This window comes from Tinamus guttatus, unplaced genomic scaffold (genome assembly GCF_059628265.1).
Source record: "Tinamus guttatus ecotype Peru unplaced genomic scaffold, ASM5962826v1 Tinamus_guttatus_pri_ptg000058l, whole genome shotgun sequence".
Classification (NCBI taxonomy): Eukaryota; Metazoa; Chordata; class Aves; order Tinamiformes; family Tinamidae; genus Tinamus; species Tinamus guttatus.
In genome coordinates, this window is record NW_028288592.1 from 2,427,396 (window position 1) to 2,452,553 (window position 25,158).

General features: G+C 38.9%; 1 long non-coding RNA gene across 1 annotated transcript; it reads right to left on the reverse strand.

Moving 5' to 3' along the window:
- Window positions 1–739: 739 nt before the first annotated feature.
- On the reverse strand, window positions 740–20,307 carry LOC148595791 (uncharacterized). The gene is made up of 2 exons (XR_015914421.1): window positions 20,185–20,307; window positions 740–770 (listed from the first exon to the last, which is right to left on the reverse strand). It is a non-coding gene; the product is annotated as an uncharacterized LOC148595791 (long non-coding RNA).
- Window positions 20,308–25,158: the final 4,851 nt, after the last annotated feature.

The window sequence follows — 25,158 nt, forward strand, 5'->3', positions numbered from 1 at the left end:
AAAGGTTTCTGTTTGTTAGATTTTCATTTTTTCACACATTTTTCACAGCAGCTATCCATTTTCATGTCAGCTATTTCCTCTTCTCAGTACAAATAATGCAATAATAAGCCCCCTGTTCAATCTTGCTCCTAAATCAATAGAAATAGGAACATCACACCTGTCAGAAACAAAAAAAAAATAGCCAAGAAAATTGTTACAGTCACATTGACATAGTGTAGCTAGTAAATAATAGAACCATACACCCTATTCTGTCTCTGCTATCACAGTGAATCTCACTGCTGATTTCACTGATTAAAAAAAAAAAAAGGCGGCTTTATTTTTAGCTTGAATTTTTAACTTCATCTTTTTGACGGAGGAGCTTTTCAGACCTTTGACTGCTGGACTGAACAGTCCTTTGCTGTTTGTCCCGCTTTTGTGTACCATGACAAAGTTATCCTTGAGTCATCACATTGATAATCTAAGTAGATTGAACTCCTGGAGGCCTTCCAGGTCTTTAACGATTCCCATGGCTTTTCTTTGACCCTCCTCCAAATTATTCACATCCATCATGAATTCTGAATGCTAGAAAGGGACACGCTATTCCAGTAGCGACTGCCTCTCTGCCAAATGCAGAAACGGCACAGCTTTCCACTCCTGTCCACTGCAAGTGCCTTTTTTGTCCCCGTGGTCTGTGGTGGATTATCATCTCATGCCTTCCTCACAGTCATGGCTTTACAGGAAAGTTCTCCCACTTCTAGGGTTTCTATTTTTCCTCCTAGATGTGAGAACTTCTATGCGGCTACCTAGAAATGTCATTTGTTTCTCTGTTCTTCCTTGTCTAGTGTCCCTGAACACTCTTTGTCTGACCTATCTCTTCTTAATTTTGCACTCCTGTTATCTTTGTGCTATCACCAAACTTTGATAGACATGCTGTTATATCCCTTTCCACAATCATTGAAAAAAAATGTATGATTCCTCTGGCATCTTATGGACAGTTAAGCAAACAAGACAAAACTACACCAACAGCTACAAATATGATAGAGATTTATCATGAAAGCAGTTTTTAGACAATATAATGTGTGCTATGCTGAATAATTTTTGTATAGTTTGTTAATGACTATGTTATGCAGTGCCAAAGCAAACATTTTACACAAGTTTGGCAGTTTGTCAACTGAAGTTGGATTTTCATTCAAGAAGTTCAGCAACTTTGAAAAAAACTTCTCTTAAAAGCTGTTTTGATTGGAATTAATGATATTGCCCTTCCTTAATTCTTGCTAATTAGTGTATGCTTTTTTTTTTTGGTTATTTTCCTTAGACCGTGGTCTGTCTGCCAGACCTGCTGTTTCCAAGTCCCTTCATTTTTGACTTGAAATGGTAGGAAAATGTTGTCTTCCATCTAGTCCTATGGAAGTGGAAATGAAGAAGACTCACTAAAAAGCAACACCAGAGGCTCTTTATACTTTTCCCTTAGAAAGAATATGATTGTAAGATACATGGACCTTAAAAGCACATGACTTCTTCAGCACTAGTTAGATGTCCTTACCACCACTGGAGGATTCTGCTGGAATCATCCTCACCCATCAGGAAGACATCATTCGTTTTTCTCTCTAATACAGAACAGAAACACTTAGTGATTGCTCCTGCTTTTTCTGTTTGAACTTTTGCAATTACATTCGGATCACCTAGCTTTTTCTGTTGTTAGTATTGGTCTTCCTTTGATCTACTTCAAAAACATTTTACTGCATTCTTTATCTTCTCTCATTAATTTGCTTCATGCTCTGCCTTCTAAGTTGTGCACTGATATCACTAATATATATGTTTTCTTTTTTTAAGTATTTATTCTGCCCTGATTTCTCTTACATTCGCACTGCTTCTTTTTACAGATATAACCCTCTTTGAAGAACTGTAGCTTTTTCAACACCTAGTAAAAAAAGCAAGTCCTAGTTATCATTCATGTTTCTTTTCATATTATTTCTCCTAACTGATTTCACTTATCATATTGAGTGATAAGATATAGCAGCTTCATGCAACTTAGAGATGCAGGTTGAATATCAAAGTCTGTCACTAAAGTGAACCAGGCATTCTCCCACATAAAGATCTAGCAAAGAACCAGCACAAGTTCAGCGGAAGCAAAGAAACTCAAAAGTTTCTTAGTTGTGTTCTTACTTAATTGTATTTTATTCAGAAAACAGTGAAGAGCATCCTGCACTTGCAGTCCTTCGTGATTCTTTTTAATCCGATGTTTTATTGTGCAGGCTCAAAACACGTTTTCACCTGTAAAAAGGATGACATGTTTGTTAGGTTTATTGTCCACTTTGAGACCATCAAAAGAAATAACAGAAAAGCAAGAAAAAAAGTCTCTTATAGAGCATTGTTTTTTATTTTTATTTTGGTTGTTGTATGAAGATGTAGCACCTCTTGGTGAGCATGCTTGGACACAAATGTGAAAGTTATCCGTATCTCACTGTCTGAACCCAGAAAAAGGACTAAGTTTCATTCCATTCTTCTTGGCTCCACATATGCATATTCTATATGTTTCCTGTAACACCCCTGCAAACATCCACACAATTTTAAGTGTAACATGCAGCTAAAATAACATCAGAAGCTATGACTTTATTTAGGAAAGTAAAGTCATTATTAGATGCATTTATTTCTTAATGCACAATGTTAGCATCTGGCTTTGACTAAAAATGTCATGCATTTTTTTTTTTGTTTTACATTTCCTCCTGGATTTTTCAACCATGGGAAAACAGGGAGAGATTTGTGAGCATTAATGGAGCCCTCCTGCTTTCCATCTATGATAGAGCTATACCTCCTTTGAACAGTCCTTTCCCTAAATTGGTTGAAGTAGGAGCATTGCAAGTGGCAGAGCCAAAACATGATGTTGAATCATAAAGCAATTTAGATTGGAAGGAGCTTCTAGAAGTCATCTAACGTAGCCCTCACTCAAAATATGTCCAACTTCAAAGCTAGTCTGGGGGCTCTGATCTGACCTTGACCTGATGGACAGTGATGGACAGTCTGCATTACCTTGTTTACGGATGTTCTGCATTGACTTGATAGACGGTGATGGACATGCTTCATTATCTTGTTTATGAGTTGAAATTTTTTTTTCCATATATGCAGCTGGAATTTCCCTTGATGGAACCTGTGGCTGTTGCCCCTTTTTATTGTGCATGTCTGACAAGAGTTTGGCTCCATCTTCTCTACAACACTCTATTAGGCCTCCAAGGATAGTAATTTGTTCCCCCTCCCAGCCAAGTCCCCTCTTTTCCAGGCTGAACAAACCAAGTTCCCTCTGTCTTTCCTTCTACACCATGTTCTCCAGCCCCTGACTGCTTCATTCTTTCCATTATTTCACAGTTCGACAAAACCAGGCCCAGCACTCCAGATGTGCTCTTGCAGGCACTAAAGACAAGGGAAGGATCACTTTCCTCAGCCCACCAGCTATGCTCTTACTATTGAAGCCAAATCAGAGATTAGCCCTCAGTGCTGCTAGGCAGCATTGCTGGCCCATGTTGAACTTATTGTCCACCCTTAAGCCTATTTTTGCAGAGGTTCTTCCTGCTTCATTGGCCTCCGACCTGCACTGCTACTTTGGGCTGTTTCTCCCCAGATGCAGGACTTGGTGTTTCCCCCTAGCTAAACTCCATGATGTGTCTGCCTGACCAATTCTCTATCAAGCCGAGGTCCTTCTGAATAGCTGCCCTGTCCTCCCTGGTATCAAGTGCCACCACCACCCCACCTTCCTCTCCAGTGTGGTGTATCCTGTAAACTTGAAGTACACGGGATCCAACCCACCACCCAGGTCACTGGTAAAAATATTGCGTTGTACCAATGCCTCCCTAGGGACCCCTGAGAATGCCGTTTTTACCTAGTATCCAATTAGACTTTCAGCTATTACTTATTACCCTTTAAATCTATTGGTCTAGTCAGTTTTTTAGCCACATTGTAGTCCACATCTCAAGTCCGTATTTTGATCATTCCAAAGGCCTTGCTGAAGCCTAGATAAACAACATCTGTTACTGTCTTTTTGTCCATACAACCAGTCATTTTAACATAAAGGCAATCAGACTTGGTCTGGTAAGTCTACGCTGACTGTTCCCAATTACCTTCCTCATGTAACTCATGTCCAGAGGGGTTTGCTCCATAACCTGCAGATAGATTGAGGAGAGATGGTCCGGACAGTAGTTTCCCAGATCCTCTTTTTCTCATTTTTTTAAGATGGACATGACATTTGCCTTTTTCATGTCATTAGGAAACTCTTCCAGTTTTCATCACCCTTCAAAGATGATAGAGTCCAGTCCCATGAACTTCTGTGTGTCCAGTCAACTAAACTGATCCATCTCTCCACTCTCCTCTACCATGGATACCACTTCCCTTTTCCCATACTCTGCCAAAGACTCGGGAAGCCTGGAAGCAGACCTTGCCAGTAAGGACAGATGCAAAATAGTCTTTGAGTCAATTTGGCTTTTCTACACTCCTCACCATCAAGTCAGCCTTTACATTCAGCTGCAAAACCAGGCTTTTGTTATTTTTCTTTGTAGCAGTTTGTTTGGCTGCCATTGTACTTTTATTTATTTATTTATTTTTACCCTCCACATCCCTCACCAATGTAAACTCTAAAATTTGTCTTTCCTAACACTATCCTGGCATGCTCGAGCAATGCTTACCATACCTCTCCCTGCCCCCGCTCTCTGAGCACTTCCTTTTTGTGTTTGAGCTGGTCAGGAGCCTCCTGCTGATCCAAGCTGGCCTCCTGCCACACCGTTTCCCACACATCAGGATGGACCTCTTGTGCTTTCAGGAACTGTTCCTTGAGGATCTCTGCCATGGGAGTGAGGGCTTGCCGTGCAAGGTACTGCTGATGTTTTAGCATTTCTTCAACTTTGCTAGAAGAGCAGTTTATACTACTGTTCCCTACTCTTACTAGAGGCAAAATCAGCCAGGTAAACTGCATAAGCTATATAAACTAATCCAAGTAATTGGACTGAAATGAGCTAAGGAATACTCACAAATCATTTTATTAGCTGGATATAGGGAAGTCAGTATAAATAGAGCAACAAACAGCTGGAAGGAAAAAAAAAAAAGACATTGAATATATACCTCCCGCCCAGGTTCAAATTTACAATATTTAAAGCCAAATTGGGAAAGGTTGATTTAACTCTAACCAATGTCCAACTAATTTGTCAAGTTACCACCTGCAAAAAATAAGTTATATACATCTCTACATATGCAGTAGTTGAACAAATAATTTTAAATCCACTTTGATACCTGAGAGTAGCAAAATATTTTGGATACCAAAATAAAATAAATTTAATTCCAGGGCAAGGTTTAGGCCCAGCTTACAGAATCTGTAGCCACTCATTCTTGAAAACGATCATCCACTGAGACTACTTTGCTACTCTCATTGCCTCTTCTTGACACTGCTTTCCTAACTGTTAGGTACTTAAATATTATTTCACCTGTGAGAAGAAAAGGTTATGAGAATAATTCTAAACATATTTTTTAGACCATTCAGATGGGAGCTGAATTTCTGATTCTATGGATAAAATCCTGAAAACACTTGCAAAAGAAAAAGCCACTAAAACTAAATCGCAAATACAAATTAAATTTCCAGTTAACTTACTTAAAATATATCTCTGGAAAATAAACCAGTTGATGGGCAGAAATATTACTCAGGTCCAGCCTGGCCTTTATTGTAACAACTATTATAAACTATTATAAACTTTTATAAATTATAAACAGTACTTTGGAAAACAGCTAACTGCAGCAATTTCCATCTCTATTTCAAATACATATACTTTCCTTTTTGTAGTCAATCCCCAGCTAAAAATTCTAATGTTCCCCCTATTGTGCGGTTTTCTCATAATGATTTTACCATTGTTAAGTCTCCTCCCCTTTACTGGAAATGGCTTTTCGTTTTTCCCTCTCTTCAAACATCCTAGTCTGCAGATGAGCAGGATACTGACAAAGGCACACCTATTTACTGAATCTAAACATGCCCGAGTTATCAAGACATCTTCAAAGTGCTCCTCTTCCTTCCACTCTGCCCCCCACCCTTCTTGCCACATAGAAATTACAATTGCTTTTGATGTCAGTGTGTCTGAATTCCTGGTTCTAGTGTCAACCACGATGTAGGATACTTACTTAAAAGAAAAATTGAAAGAGGAAGAACAAGTCAGATGAGGTCTACTTTTTGTTCTAGGAAACCTTGAGGACATGAAACACTTTAGACATGGGAGTAATCTAATTAAAATCAGGAGCTTAAAATCATTCATCTTAAGAAGCTGAGAAAATATCTTACAAGACCAAAGACTAGGAGGTAAAATCCTAGATCTGTGTTTCTTGCCTACATGGGATAACTCAGAGCTTTGAGGTGCCTTAGATATTAGGAGTGAATAGATATTTTAATGAGTACACCAATTAGGCAACCAGCCATGCTAGAGCCCATATGCTGGATTTCAGTAGCCTAAACACAGATGGCAGGTATAATTTAAGATGCCCTATGTCCTGCCTTATGTCTTATGCCTTGTCTTATGACAAGTCTTATGTTGTATTTCCAGCCCCATCAGTGTCTCTCAGATGTTCCCTCCAGAGTGTATTATTTCTGCAGGATTTTCATGCTCATGCAGCCACACTGCAAGAGCTATCTGCAGCAATATCTGTGTTAAGTAGAATCATAGAATGCTTAAGGTTGGAAGGGACCTCTAGAGGTCATCTAGTCCAACCTCCCTGCACACGTAGGGTCACCTAGAGCACGTGGCACAGGACTGCATCCAAGCGGGTTTTGAAGATCTCCAGAGAAGGAGACTCCACAACCTCTCTGGGCAGCCTGTTCCAGTGCTCTGTCACCCTCACTGTTAAGAAATTTTTCCTTAAGTTCCTGTGGAACTCTTGATGCTTCAGTTTGTGGCCATTACCTCTAGTTCTGTCAGTAGCCACCACTGAGAAGAAGCTAGCACCATCCTCCTCACTGCCTCCCTTGAGGTACTTATAGACACTGATTAGATCCCCTCTCAGTCGTCTCTTCTCCAGGCTGAACAGGCCCAGCTCCCTCAATCTCTCCTCATAGGGCAGATGTTCCAGGCCCCTGATCATCCTTGTGGCCCAGCACTGGACTCTCTCCAGCAGCTCCACATCCCTCTTGTACTGTGGGGCCCAGAACTGGACACAATACTCCAGATGTGGCCTCACCAGGGCTGAGTAGAGGGGCAGGATCACCTCCCTCGACCTGCTGGAGACGCTCCTCTTAATGCACTCCAGGATCCCATTGGCCTTCTTGGCCACGAGGGCACACTGCTGCCTCATGGTCAACTTGTCATCCACCATGATGCCCAGGTCTTTCTCTGCAGAGAAATATCTGCATTTAAAGCTAGCGCTCATATGTGACAGAACTGCAAACTGTGTGTGTGTGTGTGTGTATAAGACCTGGGCATCATTCAGCCTCTTAAGACCAAAATTGCCTTGCTAAAATTCTTTAATTGCTACCTAGCCCTGGAACTGCCTAAATTCTCTATTTTTCTCACTGAATTGCATTAGAAATTCTTGAGATAAGGTTCTGGGATGTGGGATATGTAAGTTTGCACGCTTTCAAGTCTTAACACAAGGTTTTGTGCAATGAGCCACCAGCCTCTTGTGCGTTTTGAATTTTGTTCTTTTTATGAAAGCATAGTAAAGAGGAAGCAATGCTGCAGATCTGCACTCAGATATTCCTCAGAGCAACGAAGCTTACAGGCTAAGCTCAGACTGACAGAGTCCTCCGTGAGCAGCCTTGAGATAGATGCCCAAACCCAAGCAAAAGAGCAAGTCAGACATACTTGCTCCGCAGTGTTCCCTGTTAGATACTTTAGCTGATCTGTTCTTTCTGACAGTGAGAAATCCATTCTCAGGCACCTTCCTGATGTCTCTGGGATCTCTCCTGCAAGACCCCACCAATGTCACAGGTCTACATTCGTAGTGACATTTTGGATACAGTCCCACATATCTAACTATGTACCAGTAAATTTCCATGATAGTCTACTTCTAAGAACACACAGAATTGCTACCATTTTGTCAAAGTTGAGCAGCTCAGCACATGCTTCATGCCTATATATAAGTAGAATCTTTAAATTAAGCCTTCCTCTATTTTCCCAGGCGGCCCAATCTAGAAGGCAGATTTTTGTGCACACATAACACACATCTAAGACTTGTAGCCATGCAGAATTCAGAAGCTACAACCCACTTTCTTCTAATATTCAAAAGCAGATTATTTTCTGAAGAGTTATTTTCTGGCTTCCTCCCAGCTCTTTATACATTAATTGAAAAGTTAAAATATCTAAAAAGGAAAAAAAATGAACTTTTCAATTTTTTTTTCTCACTTCTAAATGATGCACCTGACATGAAATGGCAGGATGCTGCTGTCAAGAAGCAGGTCATCCATCCCCGTTGTCCATCTGTGACTCTATACCAAAATTAAATAATGCAGCCAAGATCTGGATAACAAGTAGAAGATTGATTTGTCTTTTCTAGCAATCAGGGCACTCACATACAAAAAGGATGCTCATTCCTGCTCCAAAGACTCACATGAAGTGGTCTTCAGCTAGCATGGCCCCTAAGTGCATTCTTGATTTCCTCTTCTTACTAAATTATGCAAAACTCTGAATGCAAAGAAAAAATAACAATGAAATCTAGTTTTCTTCACTGGAAAGAGAATAACTCATCAAGCTGTTACAAAAATCACCATTAAAAATTCCTTTTGTGACTATATAATCTCTACTCAAGCCTTCATTTAGCTTCTTCTAAATAAAGGTAATAAAGTGGCTAAGATATTGTAAATCAGTTTTCAGAAGTATTTAGCTCAGCAAATTATTTTGGATTGTCATTTAAATTTCATATTATAGTTGAAAAAGAGCAGAAATTTACTATGCCACAATCTGTGAAAATTCGTTCTAAATTCACATTTTTGGTATGGCATAGATAGCAAAGAGACAACAAGGTCCAGATTGGCACAGAGCTCCACAAGCCGAAATTGCTGATGAAGAAAATCTTTTACTTTTTTCAAACAATTTGTGAATAAGTTCGAGCCTATCTGAATGTCACATGGAAGACTGCCTTGCAGCTCTGGGCTTTCTATCTCTATACTAAAATTTACTTGCTCTCCTATAACTATATTTCCTAAAATTTGTTTTAAATTTTTACTACCTTGTTTTTTTTACAAAAATATTTAAATTTTAATTTAATTTCCACTACTATATATTCTCTTTTTTCCAACTCTACACCAAGATAAACAATAAAGCATGTCTTATACTTTAAAATTTGAATTGCACATGTGGGCTCTATTCAAGTACACTTATTACTTGCAGTATTATATTTGAACAAGCATTGGGGAGAACATTATATCCTCTTGGTATCTTGGTATATTGTTTTTTTTTTTTTCAAATTAGAATAATATACTTAACGTGACTGTCTGATGAACTCAAAATTTTCAGTCCCAAATGCCAAATGTAGTCAACACATACAGATTGCAGAGTGACAACAGGCAGACATGCTCTACTGAGAGAGCGTATTTTTCCATCATACCATGCAAAAACTTTGGGAAAACCTAGCCCCTGCAGCCAGGAGAAACTATATATTTATCACCACATTAACAAAATCCACATCACCGTATACATGCTGGCATTTGGTTTCCCAGTAATGTCACAGAGCAGCCTACAGGCAGCAACCAGTCTTCCTGCTCCAAGAGAAATTTTTCAGTTTTAAAATTTTCAGAAATTAAATTTTAATTTAATTTTCAGATTATACATTACATACCAGTGGTCCGGGCAGCCACTGAAGTATGCTGCTTTTTACTGTTTTTTGAACTTCCTAAAAATAGACATTGTCAATTGCCGCATTTCTTCCACAAAGCTTTATTTTCTGCTTAGAAACTTAACCTGGAGAGGTTTGGGAAGATTTTGAACATTTGTCTAATGTTCAGTGTGGAAGTTGTGAATGATCTCTGAATGATTCAAACTTCTGATTACGGATCAACTGTACAGGAGGCGCACAGTGAAAGAAAATGTCCCATATGCAGCTCATTTTGTGTTTATATTCACATTTACAGAACCGCACAGCAGGAATAGGAAGTGTCTAGTGCACCTTGGAAGCCTGGGCCCAGGGCACGTAAAATATCTAGTAAGTGAGCAGGACCCCAAAACACATCAACCTGAAGAAATCAAGCACCAAAAGTACAAATCAATAGGCAACCTGCAGCCTTAATATAGCCTTATAGCCATTTCCATTTTCCAAACTGATCGAAGGACAAATCAATAGAAGAAAGACGGACACTCCTTGGTGGTATCAGGTAGCAAAAAGTAGCTTGGAAAGTAAGTTGTTAACAATATCTATTAAACACACCACTCCTTTGTGTCTTAAACACTAACCTGCCTTATTGGAACATAACAAAGATTTGTAGACACACTGAAAAGTAGCAATTATATTAATAATCTTGTTTATTGCTCCCTGAGTTACTTTAGTCATATGGAATGAGACTTAATGACCATTTTGGCAAGTCTTCTCGCTGAAGAATGGGTACTTAACATTTAACAGAAGCATTATTGGTTCGGTTTTAATACCCCCTGTACTTCAGTGCTGACAGCAGTTCAGCATTCAGCCACATCCGCATTCAATTCAAATCCCATTAAAGTCAATGGAAGTCTCTCCCATTTTAATAAGATTTAAATCAAGCCTTTAATCCCCAATGTCTCCGTTACTGAGAAAGAAAATTATGAATGTGGGTTTCTCAATGTAGATAGTACTACACTGGAAAAGGAATGGTATTTATCAGTGCAACTTACTATGAAAAAATATACTTTTGTGCAACTTTCTCTCTGATGAGCATAAGGTCTTGTATACTTTGAAAAAGGTTAAAGCAAAGTAAATATTTTAGATATAAAAGTTTGTAACCCTTAACTCTGGCATGTTTATACCTCTGTAGGGATTCATCTCCTTTAATAAAGTTGCCTAAAACTTGCACGTCTAAAACTGATCTAATCCTTTAGATTCCCTTCATGGTAAAATGAGAAGGATCCTCTCCAGAGGAAAATTCGTTTGATCTGTCTTGGATGTATATCTTCATCTGAGATGAATTGCCGCCTTCTAGACTTATGTCTTGTCATCGATTTAAGTCGGAAACCTGAACGAATTTTCTGAAAACTGTCTTGCTTGAAATGGAGGTAGTTTACCTGAATTGTGCCATCATTCAATTCTATTTCCCAGGCCAGAAGAAACTAGCATAAGTTACAGGTTTAACTTGCATAAGAAAGACATATTTTTATGCTGAGCCCAAACCTGTATTTTAGATAAAAACAACTGGTCTTATATGCGTATTTTACACTATGGAGATATCACTACATTCTTTGTTAGGCTATTGTTATGATTACTCACATTCACTATTAAATATTATATAAATAATTATATTAATATATATTATATAATTATATTATATAAATAATATAATATGCAGTTGAACTTTGTCAGTCCTCCATTAGATCTTTTAATTACAGACATACGGGAGGAGTTTTTGCACAGTTTACTGCCGCTGAAACCCTTTGTGCTTTCAGGGATGTTGCATTTCAAGGTACATTTCCTCCAATAATAATATAGTCTATATTCACTTTTCTTGGAGCAAATGCTTCACAATTAGCTGTATTATAACCTTGTTATACAGGGTTATACAGAGATTCTGCCAAATCTGTTGGCAAAGCTGCTTTAGCACAGCATGCTGGTATGGGAGTTTTTCCACCAATATATCTACCGCACCTACTTTAATGATATTAGTTAAGTCAACAAAAGCACTTTTCTGTCATTAGTGTGCATAAATACAAGAGTTAGGAGAGTGTGATTTTTTTTTCCAGGCTCAGCTGACACACAATCCTGCCAGAAAAGTTTAGTACCACAGATGAGATCTGTACTTGAATTTTTACTTACAGAGTCTTACTAGTGTAGTTCTATCAAGGAAAACAAACAAACAAGAAATCTTATTATACATATAACCCAGCAAATGGTATTTCTGGGGTATAGTTTGGCAAGCTCAACAAGCAAACATATTCTCTTTTTCCTGTTATACCTTCACACACTTTAATACTGTCTCTTTGCTAAGTTGCCTCTTTGCTCTAGTTGATGTAGAAGCATCACCCGAAAAAGTCCCCCTGTTGTTATTACAGAGCTGAAAAGAGTGATAGGGCTTGTTTGAGTCTAAATTGTAATATGAGCTGTATAAATAATCCTATCTCTTCACTATTCACCATGAAAAGTTTAATTTTGTTCTTTCAGCCTCTTATTTTAGAAAAACAAAATATTAAAGAGAAAATTGAATAGGAGGTCAGCTTTCTTGTGTGGTTTGCTTTGAAAATGCAGGGAATGTGGGCCTACAACTAAATTGCGATTTGTAAATTATACCCTGGAAAACATGAAAAACAATGCAGAGGAGATGATATAAATCCTTGAGTTGCATAGAAAATGCATAGCTGTGTTAGAACAAGATTATTATTAAAGACACTAAGTTTTACAGATAACATACAATAATAACAGGTGTTGTTTGAGCATTGAAAAGAATTAGGATAACACAAAAACCTAAGATTTTGAAAAAGTGGACATCACTGAAATGAAAAAGACTTTTATATTAAGTCGGGAAAAACAGTTGTATACAGTTGGAAGGCTTGAAAATCTTCATAGTTAAATCATGATCAGTCAAGCTACTCTAGAAGAAGAAAGGAAAAAAAGTAGAAAGAGCGAAATAAGGAAAATGCAGAATCTTGAATCAATCTGTGATTTGTTTGTGGCACCGCTCAGATGCCACATCCCACCACAGTGGCCCAGCTGGCAGCTGTAACCACAGCCCTAGCACTAGGTTGCTTCTGTCTTGTCCTTACAATGCTTCCTTTTGTCTGCTGGCTACAAATATTTGACAGTCATTAGAAAGTCATCCAAGGAAATGCTTCCTTTCCATGCACAAGATCCTTGTAGTGGATTTTTAACACTGAGCTTTCTCAGTAGTTCGGCTAGCATTAGCAAAAGAATAGTTTCTTACAGACTGCCCCTGCCCTAAGGGTCCTTTATAAGGAAGACAGAAGCTCTTTGTTGTTACCCCTTCACACATTATTAGCAGAGGTTTAACAGAAAGAAGAGGGGCTTGTTATATGTCTGCTGCAATTTGTCTTTTTTCAGCTCATTCAGATCTTCATCATGTCCAACCAGAAGATGGATTAACCCAGATCCAGGGTGAATGTTACCATAGTAAACAGAAAATGAATTTAAATAGGCAGACAGAGCAATTTCTCTCTGCAAAGAAGCAACTGAGCTAAGTAGACAGTAAATATTCCAGCACAACAAACAACATTTTGATACACCAAAGTGACATTAAATAAGTGAAAGAAAACCTCAAGAATATCCAGATATAGTGGTTTGATAATTTATTCTCATTGTTTTCCTAGAAGATACTTCACTTTTTGTTTCTGCTACTTAATTCTTTCCACTTATCGATGTACATCCACTCCTGAGCCCACCAATTGTGCTAGTTGCACTAGACAAAGCAGTAGTTGGCAGCAATTGCTCCTAACCCCACTGCATTGATTTGATACGTGGTATTAGGCCGGTGTAGAACAGTATTGTCCTAGTGATACAGTGAGGCTAGGACTGACTCACACTTACCGAGGAGGCTCCAGGACGTTCGAGGTCCTCAGTTCTGTCTTTGGCAGGGTCCACACACCCACATGACTTGCCACTTTCCACAGCTCTATCAAAACCTCCGATGAATTTAGGAAAAGGCCCAGTGTGAGTCATGAGCTACCTAGTATTGCTGCTTTGTGCTCAGGGCAGGAAACTAGATTTTTTCCATTATGGCCCAGTTAATCACTTAGCATTTTGCGAAAATCTCTGTTGGTCCAGAATTTATAACGGGATGATGAAAATCAGAGACACACATTAAAAAAATAATAATAAAAAAGGATTATGCAGCATGGAAGCCAGTACTATTCATGCTATTGTACCCTTGAAGTTAATCCTGCTTAAAAGTCACTTATCAGGAAATGGGATTTAACCTATGCGTCTCTTACAGAGCCAGTTACATGTTCCATTGTCTTCAGTTCCCTCTCCCGCTCCGCTGTTCCCACTCCCCATGGTAGTTCTCCAGTCTGAGCTCTGCTCATAAGACTTTGCAAGTTGTGCCAGGTCTCTGTCCGAAAACATTTCAACCCCCTTCACCCCTACCTTGACACTCCCAAAAATAGCGACTGTGGCTTCAGAAGCAGCAGCTCTGGGGAGACAGCAATTTTTCAAGACAATGTCAGTATTGAAAACATAAAACTGTTATGCATAACTATACCCTTAACCTAGGAAAAAATAAAGGATGGAATGTATTTAATCATTATATCAAGAACAGTGTTGCACAGGTGTACTGCTCTAATTCAGTGGCAACAAATAGTTAATAAATTATCAAGTATTCTCCTTACAGCCACAATTCTTACAGAAATTCGATTGGTTTGGATGACTTCCTTAGTTCAAGGAAAATTCTCTGAGGCAGCACAAGCTCGGTCATGTACGTGCAGTTCAAAACTTTGGTAAACAACCTGGAAAAGAGAGCCAACAGCAAGGTGATGAAGTCTGTGGATTACATGCAGTCATCTGATGTAGTATAAACAAAGGCAAAGTGTGAAGAGGTGTAAAAGAATTTCAAGTGACTAAGCCATAAAACATCAGGCAAAAATCAGTGTAGATGAATGCAAAATAATGAGGAAAATCATACAGAAAACAGCCCTTGCATCACATATAAAATGTGATCATACACAAAATGAGTTGATCATCACCTTTTTGGAGAAAGATTTTGGGCATAGGGCTAGATAATGCCATGAAAACACTAGTTCTGTGCTTGAAAGTAGAATAATATGAAATGTTTAGAAAAGCACAGAAAAACAACACAGAAAATATCATTATGTCACTGTATAAATACATGGTTCACCCATGACTTGAATACTGTGCACAGTTCTGGCACATTTGTGCTAGAAAGGATGTTTTGAACTGGAATAGATTCAGCCAAGGATATCAGGATGATCCGAGTCAGAGCATGGCCTCCACATGAGAAGCGACTCGGTAGGCTAGGACTCTTCAGCAGGAGCAAGACACAGCTCAAAATAGGGAGTTGATAGAGGATGATGGGACTGCACTCCATAAAATCATAAGTGATATGGAGGGGACAAAAGACTGTAATTTTCTCCCTTACAGGAGACATAAATTGGAGTTATCAGAGCCAAAGGCCAAACAGGCAAAGGAAGTGGGTCTGTACATGAAGAGCGGGTGATCTGTGGATCCCCTTGCAAAAAGATATGAGTGAATACACAGGTTTAAGGCAAAAGTGAACAAAAAATTTGAGAGATACACACTGAAGATTACTGAGATACACAGTACTCAACCAAACCACGTCAGATTCAGGAAATCCCATGGGCTGGAAATAGCTGGGAGCTGATTTGACTTTGGGGAGAACACAAATACCACATAATTTTGCCCTGTTCTTTCCTTTCCAAGAATACCTTGATGCAGAGTATTGTGCTAGGTAATCTTTTTTTATGAACCTTTCCTATACCCGTACACATATGTGGAGATAACATAATGTCTGAGAGCAGCTAACACAAATGGTTCTAGTAAATGAGTGTTGGCAGCCAGTTCTAGCTGACAAATGCAGTTTGGCAGTTTTACCTGTTTTTATAATCAGTACTTGCATAGAGGATAGAGAAGATGAAAACGTGATTACAGAATGAGTGTTTGAACCAATATACATATGTGGTCACCTCAAGAGCCAAACAACAACCAGCCTGAACAACTTACTGTCCCACTTGCACAAATATAAAGTTGAACACTTGTGAATGTTCAAGTAATGCTGTATAATTCAATAACCGCTCAATACTGTAATCAAGCTTAAAATACACCTCAAATATGCCTTCATGACTGTGACTAAAACCATGACAAGTATAGGCACAAATTTGTCTAGAGCACAACTCTAGCTGCCTTATAAAATAGCCAAAGGCTGCCCCATATGTAGAGATTTTGATGCCATTCTCCATGCCCAGTTGAAGGCCACTACAGCTTTCCCACAGCTGTATACAATACTAACAGTACAACACTGGAGAGCTCATAAACATACTTATTTGAATACTTAACTAGTAATGCTTTCAAATCCATTGAGAAGCTGATTGTTTCTGCTTTGTATCAGCAATATTTACTATGTGGGAAAGTACAAGCAAGTCAAATGATGCATTGCTGCTGCTGAAAATAAAATGCCATTTTCAATTCTCTTTGAAAATATTACACACTCCAGTGATATTAACAGTACCCTATTGTTGATAACACTTGCAAGTAGCACACATTCCATTCACTTGAATGTCTGGACACTAAAGGACATGTTCTCTTCCTCGTTCTGCTTCCCCTCCGCACAGCTGCCAAAATGGCAAAAGGAAGCCAACTAAATGCTGTGGGTATTTTTACATATAAAACTAACGCTTTCACATGTTCATAGGCAAACCGTAGTTCAGATAGACTCAACTGCTTCAGAGCAACTAAGTGACATGAAAATAGAAGCTGGACTAAGATCAGTGCTATTCCCGTGTTACTTTCTGACAGTGAAGCCAAATGGAAATGAAGACCTAGACACTGGTGACAACATGCTTCTCAAATACTTTTCTTGGATTAATCTTCAAAATCAGTTTATGTGACTGGTCACCCAAGTACTGATCTTTTAGGTGTCATCTAGGAAAAACAGGTTCCAAGAGAAGCAGGACACACAGCAAAGCAGGAGTGAGCTCAGGTGGAAGAAGGTCCAACTGTCATTCACTAGTTAGGAAAAGATTTCTTCGAAGCCTGGGCCTCTGCAAGGTATTTCTTTCAGAAATAAGATCTGTATGGTTTGTTTCGGACACATTTATTGTGGCGGTATCTGTGAAATACCTTTATGCATATATGTAAAAAAAATGCTCTACTGTTAACCAGAAAGAACATTCGTAGTACAATAGATGTCAAAAAAAAAATCTTGTCCAGAATAACAAGGACATGCATGTACTGGTAGGAGATGAGGACAGCCATCTCTGAAACATCATTCACCGTAGAGGGATATTAGACAGTATGAGACCCTGAGCAATGTGCAGCTAATAAATACGAAACCCTCATCCCTGGTTCATCTGTGTGTTTGTGTCTAACACAAGTGTGTATGGAGAAGGGAGAGGAAGCTTTCTGAAGCCCAAGAAGCTGGCAATAGCAGTACATGTGCCATGAATGGAAGAACGAAAGCCGAGAACCTCGTTAGTCTAAGCGGTCTTTAGACAGAGGCAGCATTGCCACTTTTTGCTTTGTGTGAATTGAAACTAATGTTCTCCATGTGCATTAATCAGTCTTATCACTGTAAATAGACTGATCCTGAATGGAGGTAATTGCTGGGATTCAGGTTCCTACCTGTCTGGAGTGGGACACTTCTGAGGATGTGTAGGAGTCTGTGTTTCCAATGCTCAGGGAACTATATCTATTATGATCAGATATTTTCAAGGGCCATCAGCTGTGGGTTGGAGACATTCTTTGTTTCTCTTTTGAATTTTGTCATCAAAACTCAATCTAAATCCCTGAATATGTTAGTTTCACACAGACTGCCTTTCTGTAGATTAACTTAATCCCATATTAAATCCTTCCCCAAAATGCAGAAAAGTGTACAAATGCATTGTTATTGCGGAGAATGGGGTACATGTAACAACCTCAGACAAACTAGCCAAGATGTGAATCATGGTCTGTTGTTCTTTTCTCTCTCCCAGGGTTATAGAGTTTAGAGAACCCCATCCTTAAAACTATATAATTTGACTAGATGCCTGAATATAGGTAAAACGAATCCAGAACTTACAGCCTAGACAAAAGGTTACTCCATTTGAAGTCCCAGTGAAATCTGGCGTGTACCCATTAAATAAACTATTATTCATATACAATATGCCTATGGGAAGCAGAAACACTCTCTCTATGGTACAAAAATCTCATGAAAAGTCCTGTTACATTACATTACTGTTACTGAGCCCTAAACTCAGAAAGAAAAGCAGGAAAAAGAAGGAAAAACAACAGCTAACAGTTAAGGAAATATTTGTTTGGAAGTTGTATGAGAACATACAGACCCAGGATTTTTTGGTTTCTTATCAGGCTGGACCAAGTTCAAACGAATGACCTCAAGATTAAAAGCCCTACATGTCTTTTCCATGTTCGTAAACCCTTCCTACTAATAAAATGTCTTATCCAGAAGTCTGTAACACTGTATTACATATAGCTTGTAAAACAATCAAGCACAGGCAACCAACTGACATCCAAACGATTGAGGCTCTATTCCCCACAGTGGAGAACATAAAGGAAAGGTGTCGGATGTCCAGCTGCCAAAAAAGTGCTGCCTTTAAAGGAGAAAATTGAGTGATACCATCAACAACAGATAAGGGTCTCAGAGAGGTTGTGGAGTCTCCTTCTCTGGAGATCTTCCAAATCTGCTGGATGCCACCCTGTGCCACGTGCTCTAGGTGTCCCTGCTTGGGCAGGGGGATTGGACTAGGTGATCTCTGGAGGCCCCTGCCAATCTCAACCATTCTGTGATCTTATCTCATTTTTTTGCTTAGAAGTTTGCATATTTTAAGGGCAGATCTGTTTTAAGGACAGATCTTTTTGTTGAGTATATACAGGGGGGGATGTTCCATAGCATCTATTCCTGAAAGAACCATGAACTTCTTAGCATCTTTTAACTTTTAAATATTTCCTTTTTTACACTGGGAGACAAAGATAATACTCCTCTTTATTACCGAAAGGTTGCAAGCTTCTTCAGTGCCAGACTCTTTTCCCAGACGGGCATTACTCAATGCCATCCTATTTTTGGTAAGAACTTTCTTTCTGTTTATGCACACTTTTTCCTCCATTATGAAACAGTAAATACAAAGATATATAATTTATTTCTAGGTTCATCAAGATGTGTTGTTTATACCTTTCTTCTACCTCTTTTCTATAGGGAGACATTCCACAAGCCCATTAAATGCTTAAACTCAAATAATTTCTATCAGTCCAACTTCCACGTGCCTGTCCTTGTGTTCTACATGGAAGGTATAGAGAGGTGACAAGAGTCTAGTATCAATGCAAGTACTTCAGTTCTTAAAAACTTCTAGGCTCTGCCAGAGTTCATGCAGGATGGAACATTTTCAAGCTAACAGGCAAAATGAGAAAAAATATTTTTCTCAAAGAACCTCAGGATGTGGATATCTTGCCAGAAGTGCCTCCAGGTCTGGTTATGAAGGCACAAAGCATTATGACTGTGATCTTTTGCTCAAAAGACCACTATCCTAAGCGCTTTTTTTATTATTTTTTTCAGAATAGGAGTACAAATCTGCTGTTACATCTTATTAACCCTTGTTGTAAAAAAAATCAGTTTGAGGAATAAAGGCGAGGTTCAATCAAAGTGAGTAAAATGAAGAAGTTGTTATCTGGTTTAAGGGAACTCAGGGCTCACTGAGGGATAATGAAAGTGAATAAAAAGAGTAATAAAGAGGTTGAAAAATATTTCAGAAAGAAAGTTATATATGTGTGTGTGTTAGAGTACAACTAGGCCAAAAAAAAAAAAAAAAGACAGCATAGGAGCGAGTTACCTTCATCTGAGGTTCTTCAAGGAAATGGAGAAAGTGAGAATCCTCTCAGAATATCTTTATGCTCTTTGCACTAGCAAGAAAAAGGCCCAGCTCTGATCTCATCCACGATATCCATTTGGGCCTTTCCAGTAAGCCAGGAGTAGCAGGAGCACTTCTCCTGTCTGAGCAATGTGTTTGTCCTTCAGTCCTCATCCTTATAGGAAACATGATCAGGTGAAGAATGAAAAAAGATGGTGAAAGGATCATACAGAAAGCAGTGGTAGTGTGGTATGATAAAGGAACCGAGCACCGGTGACAGCATGTGTCTATAGAAAGGTTTACATTAAAATGAGTTCTCTTACAAAGCTGACATCCCTCTGTCTGCAATGTGAGAACTATGTGACCATTCAGAAGTGTGACAGGAAAAATTTTCTCACTTCATTTCCATTTAGGAGCTACCTGAGGTTATTGTTAATATTTCAGAAAAGGATACACAACAAGCATTTTTTTAATTCTCCCTCTTTTTTTTTTCCCTAGATGTCAGCAAATCTGTGAGAAAGAAGGATGAAACAGGCAAGACTACAAAAACACGTGTGGCACACAGCCCAGATACACATTTGCCATGCATGTGGCTTCTTTCACATTTGTTTCAGATTTCCAAGCATCCAGCATTTCAAACCTCAAAAAAAAAAAAAAAAAACAGCTTGGGGAAAACCTGATCTGCGTAGGGCAGTGATATTCCATTAAAGTCCTTAAGTGCCATTCAACTTTTTTTTTTTCTCTATTTTCAGTAGATAAGTTTAGGCAGATGGTGTGCAATGAGGCAAGTTCCTGTTGCCCATAGTAATCCTCAGATCCAGCTCTCTGTTTGGATGAGCTGTTCCAAAGACTCCATGTTATTGTTGCTTGCAAAGGTACATCAAAGAATAAATATAATTCATAATAATGTTGTTATATCAGTGATAGATATTTTTTAAAAAGTTAAAAGATATGCAGTCCTTTATTGAGTATTTCTCCCCAGCGTAGGCATACAAAGACAGACTATTTTATTATGTCAATTAGCTTGAGAAATCTACTGGGTAAGTAATAAAACTTCTTAAGCCTTCTTTGAAATATTTTCTGTATACGTGAATCCATCTTGTAAAAGAGTTGCTTATTGAAACATATACTACATCTGCAAATTACACTGTTACCAGTTTAATGTATTTTTTCCGCTATTTCAATTCTCCGTGTTTGGCTATAAACACCATGTATTAATATGGAATATATTCAGACCAAAATGTTGTTTAATTGCCTACAATGTTACTTTATTACAAAGAAAGGAAGTTCAATATATAGGAAAATGAATGTATAAATTACTAAGAGGATGAACTGGTGAATGAGTTGAGGGAATGGTGTTAATATTATAGGGAGACATTCCAACAGAGACTAGTTGAAAGAACTTTGTGTCATTAACATTATTGGGAGTCATTCCAAAAGATTCAAGTTGAAAGAACTCATGTCATTAATATCATTGGGAGTCATTCCAGAAAAACAGTAGTTGGAAGAGCTTCCTGTGGAATGATTAATTTGTTGTTTTAAGTAGATAAGTTAACCCTTTTCGTATTTTATGTTGCGTTTTTGACAGTAATTCACTGAAGTTGATGGCTCTCCTAGAGGGAAGTGAACTATCCCGGTTGAAATTAACCATTTGAAATCAGGAATCAGTGCTTTTTGTTGTTGTTGTTGTTTTGTGGGGTTTTTTTTCTGGATGGCAAGCAATCAGCAAATTCCAGGGTCTTGTCTTCTCCAAGCCCTTTTGTGTTCCTTTCTAATGGTACAAACACAAACTTCAGTTTTCATGGTCCTTCCCAGCATTTTCCTTCCCTATCATCTCCTGTGCCTTGTATTTATTACTGATGTATGCTACTACCTTTTCATTTGAAGTAGCACTGTTTCTCTGTCACAACAGATAATGTCTCTGCAGAGGAGCTCTCAAAATTTTTATTTTATTGACCAGGATTTCTGCACTGGCGATAGCTTGAACTGTTAACTTGTCATGTCTTTTGCTGACTTACACAAATGCACTCTGTGTCTTGGTTTGTGAATCTGTTACCACAAAATCCCGCTCTTACATAGTGAGAGAAATGACTTATACGTCTGCTGTGTTGGATAATATTTGTTCCCTTTTATTTTCACAACTTCTTTATGCCCCTGTCAGTTCTCAACTTAAATCAGTCAGAGAGACTGTTTTCTGGGTTTGTTTGAAGAGCACCTAGTACAGAATAGTCCTGGACATTTGCAGAATTCTCTATACTTTCATATCTACACTGTCATGTCGCTGTGTCCAACATTTCACGTCCAGGACTCAAGTCTTGATCCTTTGATCATCCTGGCTACGTACATGTTATTTATCACTCAAGTTCAAGCTGGGGGAAGGAAAAGGGGGAGCCTAAGTAGTTCCCTTGTCAAAAATATTGCAAGCGTGAACTAGAAAATACTGCATGCCAGGATTTCATTCCTACATACAATACAAAAACAAATACTGACAGATCTGGCTTCTTCAGCCTGCAGGCTTTATGGCCTTGTGTGCACTTCCTGATTCTCAGGCTATATACCAAAATGACACGCTTTGACCTTGGTAACATGCTATATTCCTGTGTCAGATTGTGGGGCAGCTGTCCTGTTGTGTCCACTGGCCATTGGAATAGTGCTAAAGAGTACTAAAGTGCCAGCTAGAGCTGTTCTCAAGAGCGGATTAATATTTGTAATTCCACCAGTGCGAATTCAGAGAACACTTTCTGAGGCCAAAGAAAGGAGCTGGAATTTGGAAGAACTCTCACTATTTCCAGAATATACATTACAATTTCCACAGAGAGGCATCCATCCCATACACCTATACACCTGTGCTCAAGCCAAGCTCTATAGAGAGGTACCAGAACTCAAGAGACAGGTTTGTATCTCCAGCTACACGAGGATCCACCTTTATCATATCCCACTGTGGTAGCTCCTGTGAGTCTTTACATGCTGGTAACAATGGTGGTAAGGATCCAAGACACAAGAGGAAAGGCACATGATCATGGTGTTCATAAATCTTCCCACTAATCAGCAAAGGTCTGCAGGACCAAGGGATGACATCTTGCAGATTGACAGGAGTCATAGGCCCCGTACTCTGGCAACCTTGGGGGAACCTTTCCCTTTAGTGTCTCCCATACAGACTGAGAAAAATATCTTTACCACTTCAGAGAGATAAAGAACACAACAGTGGTTGGAAATGGACAGTCAGAAGAATAGCCTTGCTGAGCTTGCATTTGAGTTGCCTGCAAAGAACTTTCTTTCTCCAAACTGGGTCAGGTCAGTGCCCCAGGTCACCTCTTGTCCATGTGAGGCACTGAACATGGTGTGTTGTTGCTGCATGACAGCAGAAAGGATTTCAAATGTTGCTGCATCCATATCTCAAAGTTTTGGATGCACTCTGAACATCTCAAGTCTGAGAGATAACGCTGTCCCATCAGGGGACCAGGGACTGGTCTCTTTTCCTAAACTACCATACAACAACAAGGACGGTTGCTGTCTCCCTGACCAGGCAAGATAAAGAGTAATGTCCAGTCAAAACAACCTTGATTGGTATCAGCATCTGAGATGAGAGAAAGGTCCAGCTTTCCAGGGTCTACCCATCCTGTAGATCTACCCATACATCTTTGCTCGAGCATGTAGAGTATGAACAACCCTGAAACATTATTATCAATCAAAGCCACAGCACTGCCTCTAACAGCAGCATCAACAGCAACGGACAAAGTATGCAGAAAGTCCAAATAGACCTGGAGACTCTTAAAATTCAGCTAGACAAGATCCTGAGCAACCTGATTTAAGCTGATTCTGCTTCAAGCAGAGAGTTGTATCTAATGACATCCAGAGGCTTCTTCCAATTTAAACTGTTCTACTATTCTGTAATTCCTGTTCAGAAATATGCCAGAATAACATCACATTCAACTGTAGGGGGAAAAAAATCACCCAACTTCAAAGAACAATGTAGAATCCATATAAAATCATTGCTAACAATTGTGATTGTGCAAAGCAAAGTTTGAAAGTTCTTCAAGGACTGAGTCTACTTTCTTTCTCTGTCTTTATTATGTGGTAAGCAGAATACACTGAACAAGGAGCATGATCTAACTTTAAGAATACTTTCTATGAACAATACACTCCTTTTTGTGGCAAATTATTCATTATGGAGCCAGACATCTGTGGCGTATAATATGCATGATAGGAAACTATAACAGCCTACACCTTGGACTAATTTTCGGAGAACGACGCAGACATCAATGGAGTTAAACGTGAACTCCTGTTGTGCACTTTGTCTTTCAAGGCCACAGTATATTTGCAGCTGAACTTAAAGAGATGCATTAGTGACAATCCTAAGTGTGACTGTGTGTATCCACAAGACACAGAAACCCATACAAAATAAACAAATTTCCAGTGCCGACAGTGTCCCCTGTGATCTTCTTCCCCGCTGAGGATCACAATCATCTCTTATTTTATTCTTGCTCTTGCACATATTCTAAGCATATGTGTGAGCCTATTACCATGTGCCACAAGAATCATTAAAAAAAATGGAATTCACCGTAATTACTGTTATATTTATTATGCTGCAGGTACCAGGCAACGCAGAATGTTTTGTTAGTCCCAGACAGTATAAAACATACAATCAGAGGCCATCACGGCCAAATAACTTAGAAAATAAATATACACAAAAGACAGAGGGTAGAGGAAAAGAAAAACATACAAACTGAGCAAACAGTGTGATTGCAGCAAACATTAGTGCTGTTATTGTTGTGACATTATTATTATTAATTTTATTTGTTGCTTAAATATTTTCAATGAAGTTCTGAGAGGAATTAACTAAGTGGAAAAAAAACAAAGGATGGCAGCAAATCTGTCAGAGCGAAGGACAACTCAGTCTGGATGATAGGCTATGTGGAGTAAATGATCATTCTGAATCATTCACTTTTTGGCTGGCTCGAGTCTGCCACTTGTTCAGCAGGTTTTAAAACTTACATGGATGAAGAAGGAAGACATCTAAGCTCTGTCCACGTTATCATCTGAATGGGCAGCAGTGTGTCTCATGACCCCTACATGTCCACTCAGAGAGTGTTTAAGCACGGTGATTCCCATCCTGCCCCTCTTCCTAGTGCTCTCTACTTCAATGTACACTGGGAATCCTGCGTCCCATTGTCACTCTGACACAGGTGGAGCCCACACCTCAACCGAGGATGCCCTTCCAGCTCTGCTCCTCTGAACTTAGCCCTAGTGATTCTTAGACCACACTTCTCGATTTGGAAAGTTACACAAGTTTGTAGGAGTCTTAAAATCACTTGCCTCCACAGCGTAGGAATAAAAAAAGATGAGCACTAACTTTCAAAAAATAACAGCAATTAGCAAGCTCTGGCCAGTTCAAGAGGGACTTTCAGATCTAGAAGTCTGAATTTTGGTTTAAGGACAGAAAAAGAAAGTCATTCTTAAATTCTTGCAGTAACTATTACAAATATATATATATATATATATATAT